Raw genomic sequence first — 11,731 nt, 5'->3', positions numbered from 1 at the left:
CTCCCAGTGATACCCTCAACGCACAATGTTTGATTTTGTTGACAGAGCCACAGCCTCGTCTCTGCTTGCAGTGCTTCATCACTGTCAAAGTGAAGGCCTCGAAGGAGTTCTTGCAGTTTTGGAAACAGATGAAAACTGCATGGGATCAAGTCAGTACGGTATGGAGGGTGATCGCTAACAGTGAACCCTACGCGTACGATTGTTGCAGATTTCACAGGACTCTTGTGTGGTCTGGTGGTATAATGGTCAAGGAAATGGTACTCTTTATGTGGATAAACTCTTCGAATCCGAGCACAAAGTTTTCTGGGAGTCTCGTAGTACCTTAGAGATGTTATGCTGGTGTCTTTGAGCGTGACTTTTAAATACACGACATCCTGAACATCTGACATTTTCTCCGGTGCGTCTCTTCGGTTGCTGTACACGGTCGTCCAATCCACGCCTGTCACGCACCATGAGGTTAGCACTCTAGAAATCAGAACCCTCTGGCGGCAGAGAGTTCCAGCTTGCGTCAGCGATATGGGAATCGGCCGAGTAATACGCGTGACACGTAATACCTCAAGCGATAATGAGAAGAGAATAAAAAAAATTCGGAGGAATTAATTTCCAACACGCTCTTGAACTAAAACCGGAAATTAATCACACTGTGGTTCACACCACGGTCCAGCTAGCCACAGTTAATGTGAGCGAATGTGACTTCTAGAGCTTTCGTATAGAGAACTGACTGCGCACATTGGAATTCAGCGTCTACAAAGAAGATTCCAAGTTGATGATATCCATGTGGCTCATAATTTGGTGATCTGGAAGGTAATTTGAAAGGGAGTATGTCTGTTACATGAACTGTGCTATATCAATACGTCTGTCAGTTTCTTCATGAGCCATGTTCATAGATGGAACAGGAGACAATGGTATGAGTAACGGTGCATTACTCAGATTAGAGCACTCTGCTGACCATGATGCGCCCGTTAATGCCCAGATGGAGTTCAAAAGCTTAATTACACTTGTCGTCCCATGCTCAGACCACTACACAACAAGGGTGGCGCATTGTCACAAGAGAGTTGTTCTGGGTTTCCAGAAGACACAATTCTACTGCGGTAAGATGAACAGGTGCGTCAAAGAGTGTGAATGAAATGGAGCAACTACTGGAAATATACTCCAAAGTTGAAGTAGACGGACAGTACGAGTTTTGTGGGTAAAACAGCTTAACCCAGACATAATGGCGGTATATGGACTAAATGTAATGTCGTCTCTAACCACGGTGAAATGGTGTCAACATTTTAATAAATGCCGTACGAACATCAGTGATGCTGGTCGAGAAGGAAGGCCGTCGACATAGAGCACAGATGCCAAGGCCAGACACTCGAGGAACAGATTCACAGCAATCGCAGATTTCCCAACTGTGAGCACATCCACACAGCGGTTCTAGAATTCGTCTTTAATCAAGGAGAGGATTTTTACCGTCGTGAAACTGAAGAACCGGTATAACGTTTTGAACGTTGCTTACAGAGATTTGGTGACTATGTTAAAAGATAGTCATGTATCCTCTTAGTGCAGCGTTTAATAAAAGATAGGCTACTTGGCTTGCCATAATAGTCTGCAACTAACCCCTGGTACAAGGTGTAGGCTCAATACTGCTTCGTTCAACTTATGTTTATTTCCTGGTGTAGGTTTCGACAAAATCAAGCATATATAATTGATATTCATTGAGATACTTGTACTGTTGCGACGCTAGTTGCTAATGGCAGAATTTGGCACAACATTTAAGCGTGGTTTCTGTTTTTCCAGTTACTGTTCGTGTTTTACTTTTAGTTTTTTGAGTCTTCGGTATTCTGACTTGTTTCATGTTGCCCAGCAGAAATTCCTCTCCTACGTCAACCTCTTCATCTCAGCGTAGGACAATTATTTGTTGGATATATTCCAATCTCTGTCTTCCCCTAAAGTTTTTGTCCTCTGTAGCTCACTCTACCATCATGGAAATTATATCCTGGTGTCTTAACACAAGTCCAATCATCCGTTTCCCAGACAACCGGTAGAGATGGACGAGTGTTACTTGGGAGAGATGAAGCACTTGTTTTAATGTGAGAGAGATGGAGCACAATTAAATTTATCTTCAACGCATGTGAAACAATCCCACTGAAGATGGCCACAGTCTCAGACTACGCGTAATTTGTCAAAGATATGTCTGTGCCAACAAATGGAAGAGCAGAATCTTACACATGGGCCAACCAGCCACTTCAAAGCACACGTAAAGACCTACTGATTCCCAGGACGTCGAAAGACACAACTTCGCACTCCACATCTACTAAACCTAAAGCTTCCAACTTTATCATCTCAAAATTGAATCAGCACTTGGTGAAATCGAGGTGAAACAACATCCAGAAGTCATAAAGTTGAGCGGCCACCCCTCATTGCAGATGTTGAAAGTCGTAAAGCAGGGCAGACTGGCAAAAACATTTAAATAATAAAAAAGCGGCGAACTTCTGTCGCGAAACTAACATCAGACTTCAGATTTCAATGCTGGGCAGAGTGCAAGTGTGTCTGAACACACAGTGAACCGAGCACTCCTAACGATGGGCCTCCGCAGCCGACGACCAATGCATGTGCCACTGTCAACTCCACGACATCGGCAACTACGACTGAAATGGACACGCGACCATCGGCACTGGAAGTTGGCACAGCGGCAGACCGTTGCATGATCTAATGAATCCCGATACCTTCTTTATCATGCCGATAGGAGGACGCGAATCGTCTTGTTGCAGGGGAACAGGTCCTTGATACATGTACTGCTGGACGGAGACAAGTTGGTAGCGGCTCCATTATGCTCTGTGGAACATTCACGTGGGCATTTATGTGTTCAGTGGAGCTCGTTCAAGGCACCATTACGGGCTAGGGGTCTGTAACACTGGTTGCAGACCAAGCACACCACTTCATGACGATCATGTTTCCTGACAGCAATGGCATTTTTCATTAAAATAATGCGCCATGTCACAAGGCCAGGAGCGTGATGGAGCTCCAATATATGTGTTGCCCCCCCACCCCCAACTCACCAGATCTGATCCCAATCGAACACATCTGGGATATGACTGAACTTGGCAACATCAGAGCTCATCGCCCCCCTCCCCGGAATTTACGGGAGTTAGGCGACTTGTGTGCAGATGTGACAGCTCCCTCCAACGACCTACGAAGGCCTTATTGCTTCCATGTCACGACGTGTCGCCGCTGTTATGCGTGCCAAAGGTGATCATACCAGCTATTAGGTAGGTGGTCATAATGTTCTGGCTGAACACTGTATATTCTACACATTGACTTGAAATGTAGTTTGGTTGACACTTCCCCCAAAGATCTGAGGAATTCCAGTGGTATATTATCTGTCCCTTCTGCCTTATTCGATCGCAAATCTTCCAGAGTTTTTTTAAAAATCTGACGCTTGTAGTGGATCCCGTATGTTTTTTATATGGAATGTTTAGCAGTGGAATTCCCATTGCTCTCTTAATGTTACTGTTCTTACCTTTGACTTCACCAAAGATCGTTTTGATTTTTCTATATGGAGAGTCAGTCATTGCGACGATCGTTTCATTTTCAATCTCTTCATATTCTTACAGCAGCCTGACCATTTTTGAACATCCTCCTTTCATCGATCAACTTAAATATTTCCTGTGCTGATGGCAAGTTTGAGAAATACAAAGTTAACATAACATATAATTACAGCAATAATAATATCGAGAACTAAATTAACTATCCATAAATGGCTGTAGGCCACAAAGTTGCAATTTAGGTAGAATAATGTTTAATCAGAAAGCAAATTAATAGCGAAAGTGGTCGTATTTAGAGTTACTGTTACACTCGAGCGCATGTCCATTATCGTTCACAATCTCGTCGCGAAATGCAAGTTATCTATGCGAAAAGTTAGAGTTCACACCAGGCGCGCGGCTGCTCACCGCTCAGAGACTAATTACCGGGATACCAAAAAACGCGAAATTTTCTAAGTCGTTTCACACCCTAACTGCCTTTCCCGCATGCATCCGAACTGTACCCTTTGGGCCTAGACCAAAACTGTCCGTTTTGATGTCTCCAGCCGAACTGTCCCTCTGCCTGTCCCCAGCCACGTTTCCCGCGCGCCGAATATCCTCGCTCAAATGACTAGGGCAGTTCCCTATCCTGAAGCCGTCCATCTGATTGGCTACAGCTTATGCTACATTATTTTACATTTTAACATATTTAAATAATCAAAGCCTGAGCACTTACACGTTCTAAATAAAGTAACAATAATATCCATTGTTAAATTATTTTACATAAAACCAATACAATTTCCTTCTTAACTTTGAATGTCATGGCCAGTAGCTTTGCACCAATGTGCTTTCTGATAAATAAATAAAGAACAAAAGTGCTAACTCTTACAACAAATATTCTGTTGCCTAATAATTCAATAAGGTGTCATGCTGTCATCGTTCAATGAGTTTGGTTGGAGGAAATGATCTAATGCTTAACTGAAATTACTGATAATTTAAATTTACTGTATCTTTCAAACAAATAAAGTTACAGAGTTGATATTTACAACATTTGTCATTTTAATGAGGCGCTTCTATATGAAATGTCAATCGTTAAAATCGACCAAAGCGTTCAGATTTTAGCATTCAGGTCTTTGTTACAAAACTTGTTAATTTCACTTTAACAGTAAATCCTAAACTGTTAGAGATATGATCAGTATTCAAGTTTTACTGGGATCACCATGAAATTTTATGAAGGATGGTAGATTAAAATTACTGTGGCTTAATTCCCTGAATTACTACAGAATTAAATAGTTTTCGTAAATGTTTCCCTTTTTGGCCGATCTTAGGTCCGCCGTATTTAACACTGCTATGCTTCGCTGGGTTTCCCTATGACGTAGGTTCTCGTCTGTCTCACTCACACACTACAGTACTTAGGCTTCAATAGACAATAGATGCCTATGAATTTCCCATCTCGTGGTGAATCTGCGCCCTTTGTGGCACACGGTCCTCTACGACAGGGTTCGTTTCACAATTCCTGTAGCTGACTCTTTCGGCCATATATTTAACTCGCAGTGTCTAGTAGTTTTTTGGGAAGTGCTGTGTATGAAACGTTTATTTCATTAACATGATTGAGTGTGTGCCTAACGGCCTTGCCGCAGCGGTAACACCGGTTCCCGTCAGATCACCGAAGTTAAGCGCTCTCGGGTTGGGCTAGCACTTGGATGGGTGACCATCCGGTCTGCCGAGTGCTGTTGGCAAGTGGGGTGCACTCAGTCCTTGTGAGGCAAACTTAGGAGCTACTTGATAAAGAAGTAGCGGCTCCAGTCTCGGAAACTGACATACGGCCGGGAGAGCAGTGTGCTGACCACATGCCTCTCCACATGCCTCTCCATAAGAGGGCCAGTGACGCTTGTGGTCTGAGGATGACACGGTGGTCGGTCAGTGCCTTTGTTCGAGAGGAAAAAAATGATTGAGTTTGTGAATGTGTGTGTGTGTGTGTGTGTGTGTGTGTGCGCACGCACGCGCGCGCGCGCTTGTATGTGCTGTTTTTGGTGTGGTTATCTGTGAGATGAAATACGAAATAAGAGGGCCAGACCCAGGATTCGAGACCCAAACTGATTATGAAAGGAAGCCGAACAAGGAACTGGAAGTGAACTTACCAGTTATTGAGCCAGTTTGGCAACGCTGAACTGTTCGAGCGTGACGTTCAGCTTCCTGATTGGAGGAAACCAGCTCCAATCTGTGACAGTCAGTGCTGAGCCAGGCTGTGTAACGCACCTTCAAAAGAACTGTTTCCCACTTAAGTTGTCCTCCACATATGGGGAAGAAATGTTGAATTATCGTGCCATTTATGGCTGTGAAATTTTGCATTTTAGGACGGAAGGAGAAACATTCCACCCAGGCAGCGGACACGCAGCTCTCTCTGGGCGGTGCTGCTGGGGGCAGTGCATGCTGGTGAAGCAGCGTGCGCGGGGCCGCTGATGAGGGCATTAGACGCAACACCCCGCGGCGCGAGAGTGATGGCCCGCGCCGCCACACAAAGGCCTGGCACGCCCCCTCCCACCTCAGCAGCGAGCAGTGATTTACCGCTGGTCGCCCGCAACTCTTCCCACCACACTCCACCGCATCAGTCACACAGTGGCTCTGTGTGTGTGTGTGTGTGGGTGGCTTGACGGACATAAGATGAATCATCTCGACTCGATCTTTTAACACTCTTTATCATATACAGACAATTTCAATAAGTAATTACTGCAGTCACAGTAATAATTCGAGTGCACCGGTTAAGTCTCACCCATAACGGGAGTCTGCAGTTTATGCTCATGTCTATGCTCTAGTAGGGCAGTACTGAAAATTCAATTGTTGAAAGCCTAAAGTAGACACAATTTACTCGTGCCAGCAGAAAATTTTGTGGAACGTTGTAAAGTGTGTACGACAACTACCTCTGAATAACACAGCTCTAAAACAAAAAAAAAAAAAAGAAATTAAAAATTAAATGAAAAATTAAAAAAGTATACCTGTTGCCAGCTATATTTGAACGTATAACGTATACTGGGCATATTTGAAATGCTGAATCTGAAAACAGATTTCCCCAGTTCGCTCTAGTTTTTAGATAAAAGCTATCTCTGACGTGTAGCGTTTAATCGTTAAATTATCAGTAAATCGGTTGTGAATTCCATAATTCTGTATGCCTATTCGTTTTATGTTTTGTGATTTTGCATATGTACAAGTGTAATATCTTATATCTTTCTTGCTATAGAGGAGGAGGTGAGATTATGCGACGTGGTAGTAATCTGAGACACATCTTGTGTCTCACACTTTCAAGGAGAGTCAGTTGGTAACACTGCTGGATTGAAGGTCAGGGTCCACCACCCCGTTGTTTGTGTCCAGAGCGACAGTTGAGCGGGAAATAACTATTAAAAGTTTAGGTAAGTGAAGAATTTCAAGTTCATTGTATCATGAAAAGGGTATGTCACAATTAGTTACAACATTATTGTTACTTAAATGTAAGTTATAGATCATATTCTAACATACAGGGTCACCTATTTGTCTTGACCATCCTAAATAACTGTTTGTCCAGATGCAGATTACACAATGTGTACAGCAAATATTCTTTAGCCGTCTGGGGGACATCAATCAGCGGGATTGCCTTCTTTGTAGCTTTGTTTTTTACAGCGGTATGGCCTTTTCAAATGGCACCCTGTATTTTTTATTCCGTAATTCATTTCCCCTCCTAAAGACCTATTCAAAAATGTATCACACTGTACCATTCACTGAAACACAACGTTATTAATTACATAACACAACACTCATGTTGACGCTCCAAGCGCTTAGTGCAGGTACTCGGATAGTGGAACACATCCACGCGCTGGCGTTGGCAGAGGACAGATGTAAGCATAAGTAGAATGCACTCCTGTCATTTGTCAACCATCGTCAGTTGAAGAGTTGCATGAGCAGAATGTACACCAACGAAGAGAAGGTAGAAATGCTACTCATCTATGTGGAATGTAAGTTAGCAAACAGTAACTGCAGTACTGTTTTTTTATGTACTGGTACATTTAGTACAGTAGTTTAGTCCTTTTAAATACTGTTGTGTAAAGGCTATCCTTCCTACAAACTGCATCGACGTAACATTTCTTTTATTGTTGTTGTTGTTGTTGTTGAAGATAGGCAGGGGGAACTGTACAGAGAGCGATATCCTGACAAGAACCCACCTTCCCGACGGACGTTTTCTCGTCTTGTTGCGACGTTTCAGGAAACGGGAAGTTTCAACCCACGACAACGCAGTTGTCGCAGCACTCGCACAAACGAAGCTGCCGCAGTTACTGTTCTCGCTTCCGTTGCTATGGATCCACATGTGAGCAAACGACAGCTTGAATACGAGGTTGGCATTCCTAAAACCAGTGTACATCGTATTCTTACACGTCACCGGTTCCATCCTTACCATGTACAACTACATCAAGAATTGCATGGGAATGATTTCCAGAATCGTGTACAGTTCTGTCAGTGGGCACAGCAGCAAATCCTCGCCAGCCCGAACTTCTTCTCCAACGTTCTATTTACCGATTAATGTTTGTTCGCAAAGGACAGGTGTATACAAGGAACATGCATTATTGGTCCAGCTACAACCCACGATGGCTTAGACAGATGGAACATCAGCGTCAATGGAGAGTTAACGTCTGGTGTGGGATGCTTGGTAATACAATTATTGGCCCTTATTTCATCAAAGATAGTCTAAACGGCACAGGGTATGCCAACTTCCTCAGACGAATTCTTGCTCCTCTTCTGGAAGAAGTGCCGCAAAGAACCAGAAAGCTTATGTGGTATCAACACGATGGATGTCCAGCACATAATGCCTTGCGTACACGTCGTGTTCTGAACCGAAGGTATCCTGCCAGATGGATTGGTCGAGATGGTACAGTTACTTGGCCTGCTAGGTCTCCTGATTTAAATCCTCTGGACCTTTTTCTTTGGATATGCATTAAAGATGTTGTCTACCGCTATATTTCAGCAACTCCAGAGGACATTCAGGAACGTATCGTGCTTGCTTGTAGTTCTCTTCAGTAAGCAACACTGGAAGCATTAAATAATTCTTTCATTCAACGAGTGCACAAGTGTATCGGCGTCCAGGGTCGTTACTTTGAGCACCTTTGATTGTTCTTCTCCTGCGCAATGATACAGGAGAGTCAATGTCCATGTTGTGTTATGTTTTTACTTGGTTTTAATTTGTTTTCTGACAACTCCAGCAAGTGGACGAGTTTGTGATCAAGGGCTCAAAGGCAATGTTGTGTTATGTAATTAATAACGTTGTGTTTCAATGAATGGTACACTGTGATACATTTTTGAATAGGTCTTTAGGAGAGGAAATGAATTACCGAATAAAAAATACAGGGTGCCATTTGAAAAGGTCATACCGCTGTTCACATCTTTGTAAAAACACAAAGCTACAACGAAGGCAGTCAGGCTGATTAATGAACGCCTGACGGCCAAAGGACATTTGCTTGAAACAATTGTAATCTGAACGAACAGTTATTTAGGGCGGTCGAGATAAGTGGGACACCCTGTATATTGTATTATTAGTTCCACTTTATCATATTTATAATAAAATATTTTTTTACAAATATAGTTTTTAATTTATTTTATTTTATTTTTCGCATAGAGGTTGTTTCAACCCTCCTGACGTGTTCTACTATATTTGTGGAGAATACACTTTGCAAAAACAACAGAAGAACATCACTGACTTTGTGAAACAGGCCTGTCCTGCGTATTTTGGGATTAAGCTGGGAGACCAAGATAAACATTGGGTTCCTCATAAAGCTTGCAAAAACTGTGTCGAGTCTTTAAGACTGTGGACTAATGGTAAACGAAGGGATTCAAACTTTGGAGTGCCACTGGTGTGGCGAGAGCCAAAAAATCACCATAATGATTGTTATTTTTGCACTGTCGTCGTAAAAGGTTTCAATCGCTACAAGGAGTGCGATTGGGAATATCCCCATTTAAAATCAGCAAGGCGCCCTGTGCGACATAGCGGCGACACTTCTGTACCAGTGTTCACCACTGTGCCGAAAATACATCCTTCAGATGACGATATTACAGGACTTGAACACTAGTAGTAGTGAATATGAATACGAAGGAATTTCCACAAGACATCAGTTCTTCAGTGAGGAAGAGCTTAACGATTTGGTAAGGGACCACAGTCTTTCTAAACACTCTTCTGAACTCCTAGTATCTAAACTAAATGAGAAGAGTTGTCTACAACCAGGAACTAAAATCACAGCTTACCTGACAAGAGAAGAACATCTACTTCCACACTTCAGTCAAGATGATGCACTTGTTTACTGCATTGTCAACCCTGGTTTACTACTAAAAGTGAGACTACGAAAATATTAACCTCAAGACTGGAGACTTTTTATCGATTGCTCAACCAGAAGCATAAAATGGGTGTTGCGGTAACTGCTATGTGTCCATTCCAATTGGCCACTCGACGAAACTTCATGAGGAATACGAAAATATCCAGGTAATTCTCCAGAAACTTTGTTATAATCAACACCAATGGCCTATCTGTCTTGATTTAAAGATGGTTAACTTTTTGCTTGGACCGCAAAGTAGGCACACAAAATGCCCTTGCATTATTTGCATGTGGGATAGCAGAGCAAAGCATAATCACTGGGAAAAAGTTTCATGACCATCAGGAGGTAGCTTTACTGTAAGAGCAGCTAATGTCCTAAAAGAACCATTAGTTGACAGGGAAAAATCATTCTTCCACCACTTCATACCAAGCTTGGTGTAATGAAGCATTTTATGATAGCAATGGACAAAAATAGTAATTGTTTCAAATATACACTCCTGGAAATTGAAATTAGAACACCGTGAATTCATTGTCCCAGGAAGGGGAAACTTTATTGACACATTCCTGGGGTCAGATACATCACATGATCACACTGACAGAACCACAGGCACATAGACACGGGCAACAGAGCATGCACAATGTCGGCACTAGTACAGTGTACATCCACCTTTCGCAGCAATGCAGGCTGCTATTCTCCCATGGAGACGATCGTAGAGATGCTGGATGTAGTCCTGTGGAACGGCTTGCCATGCCATTTCCACCTGGCGCCTCAGTTGGACCAGCGTTCGTGCTGGACGTGCAGACCGCGTGAGACGACGCTTCATCCAGTCCCAAACATGCTCAATGGGGGACAGATCCGGAGATCTTGCTGGCCAGGGTAGTTGACTTACACCTTCTAGAGCACGTTGGGTGGCACGGGATACATGCGGACGTGCATTGTCCTGTTGGAACAGCAAGTTCCCTTGCCGGTCTAGGAATGGTAGAACGATGGGTTCGATGACGGTTTGGATGTACTGTGCACTATTCAGTGTCCCCTTGACGATCACCAGTGGTGTACGGCCACACCATGATGCCGGGTGTTGGCCCTGTGTGCCTCAGTCGTATGCAGTCCTGATTGTGGCGCTCACCTGCACGGCGCCAAACACGCATACGACCATCATTGGCACCAAGGCAGAAGCGACTCTCATCGCTGAAGACGACACGTCTCCATTCGTCCCTCCATTCACGCCTGTCGCGACACCACTGGAGGCGGGCTGCACGATGTTGGGGCGTGAGCGGAAGACGGCCTAACGGTGTGCGGGACCGTAGCCCAGCTTCATGGAGACGGTTGCGAATGGTCCTCGCCGATACCCCAGGAGCAACAGTGTCCCTAATTTGCTGGGAAGTGGCGGTGCGGTCCCCTACGGCACTGCGTAGGATCCTACGGTCTTGGCGTGCATCCGTGCGTCGCTGCGGTCCGGTCCCAGGTCGACGGGCACGTGCACCTTCCGCAGACCACTGGCGACAACATCGATGTACTGTGGAGACCTCACGCCCCACGTGTTGAGCAATTCGGCGGTACGTCCACCCGGCCTCCCGCATGCCCACTATACGCCCTCGCTCAAAGTCCGTCAACTGCACATACGGTTCACGTCCACGCTGTCGCGGCATGCTACCAGTGTTAAAGACTGCGATGGAGCTCCGTATGCCACGGCAAACTGGCTGACACTGACGGCGGCACTGCACAAATGCTGCGCAGCTAGCGCCATTCGACGGCCAACACCGCGGTTCCTGCTGTGACCGCTGTGCCGTGCGTGTGATCATTGCTTGTACAGCCCTCTCGCAGTGTCCGGAGCAAGTATGGTGGGTCTGACACACCGGTGTCAATGTGTTCTTTTTTCCATTTCCAGGAGTGTAT

General features: G+C 44.4%; 1 pseudogene; it reads left to right on the top strand.

The window, feature by feature from the left end:
- Positions 1-5,127: 5,127 nt before the first annotated feature.
- On the top strand, positions 5,128-5,245 carry LOC126476177 (5S ribosomal RNA; annotated as a pseudogene).
- The last annotated feature ends 6,486 nt before the right edge of the window (positions 5,246-11,731 follow it).

The sequence above is a fragment of the Schistocerca serialis genome, chromosome 4 (assembly GCF_023864345.2).
Source record: "Schistocerca serialis cubense isolate TAMUIC-IGC-003099 chromosome 4, iqSchSeri2.2, whole genome shotgun sequence".
NCBI lineage: Eukaryota > Metazoa > Arthropoda > Insecta > Orthoptera > Acrididae > Schistocerca > Schistocerca serialis.
The sequence above is the reverse complement of the archived record's forward strand: the minus strand, read 5'-3'. Positions and strand labels throughout refer to the sequence as shown.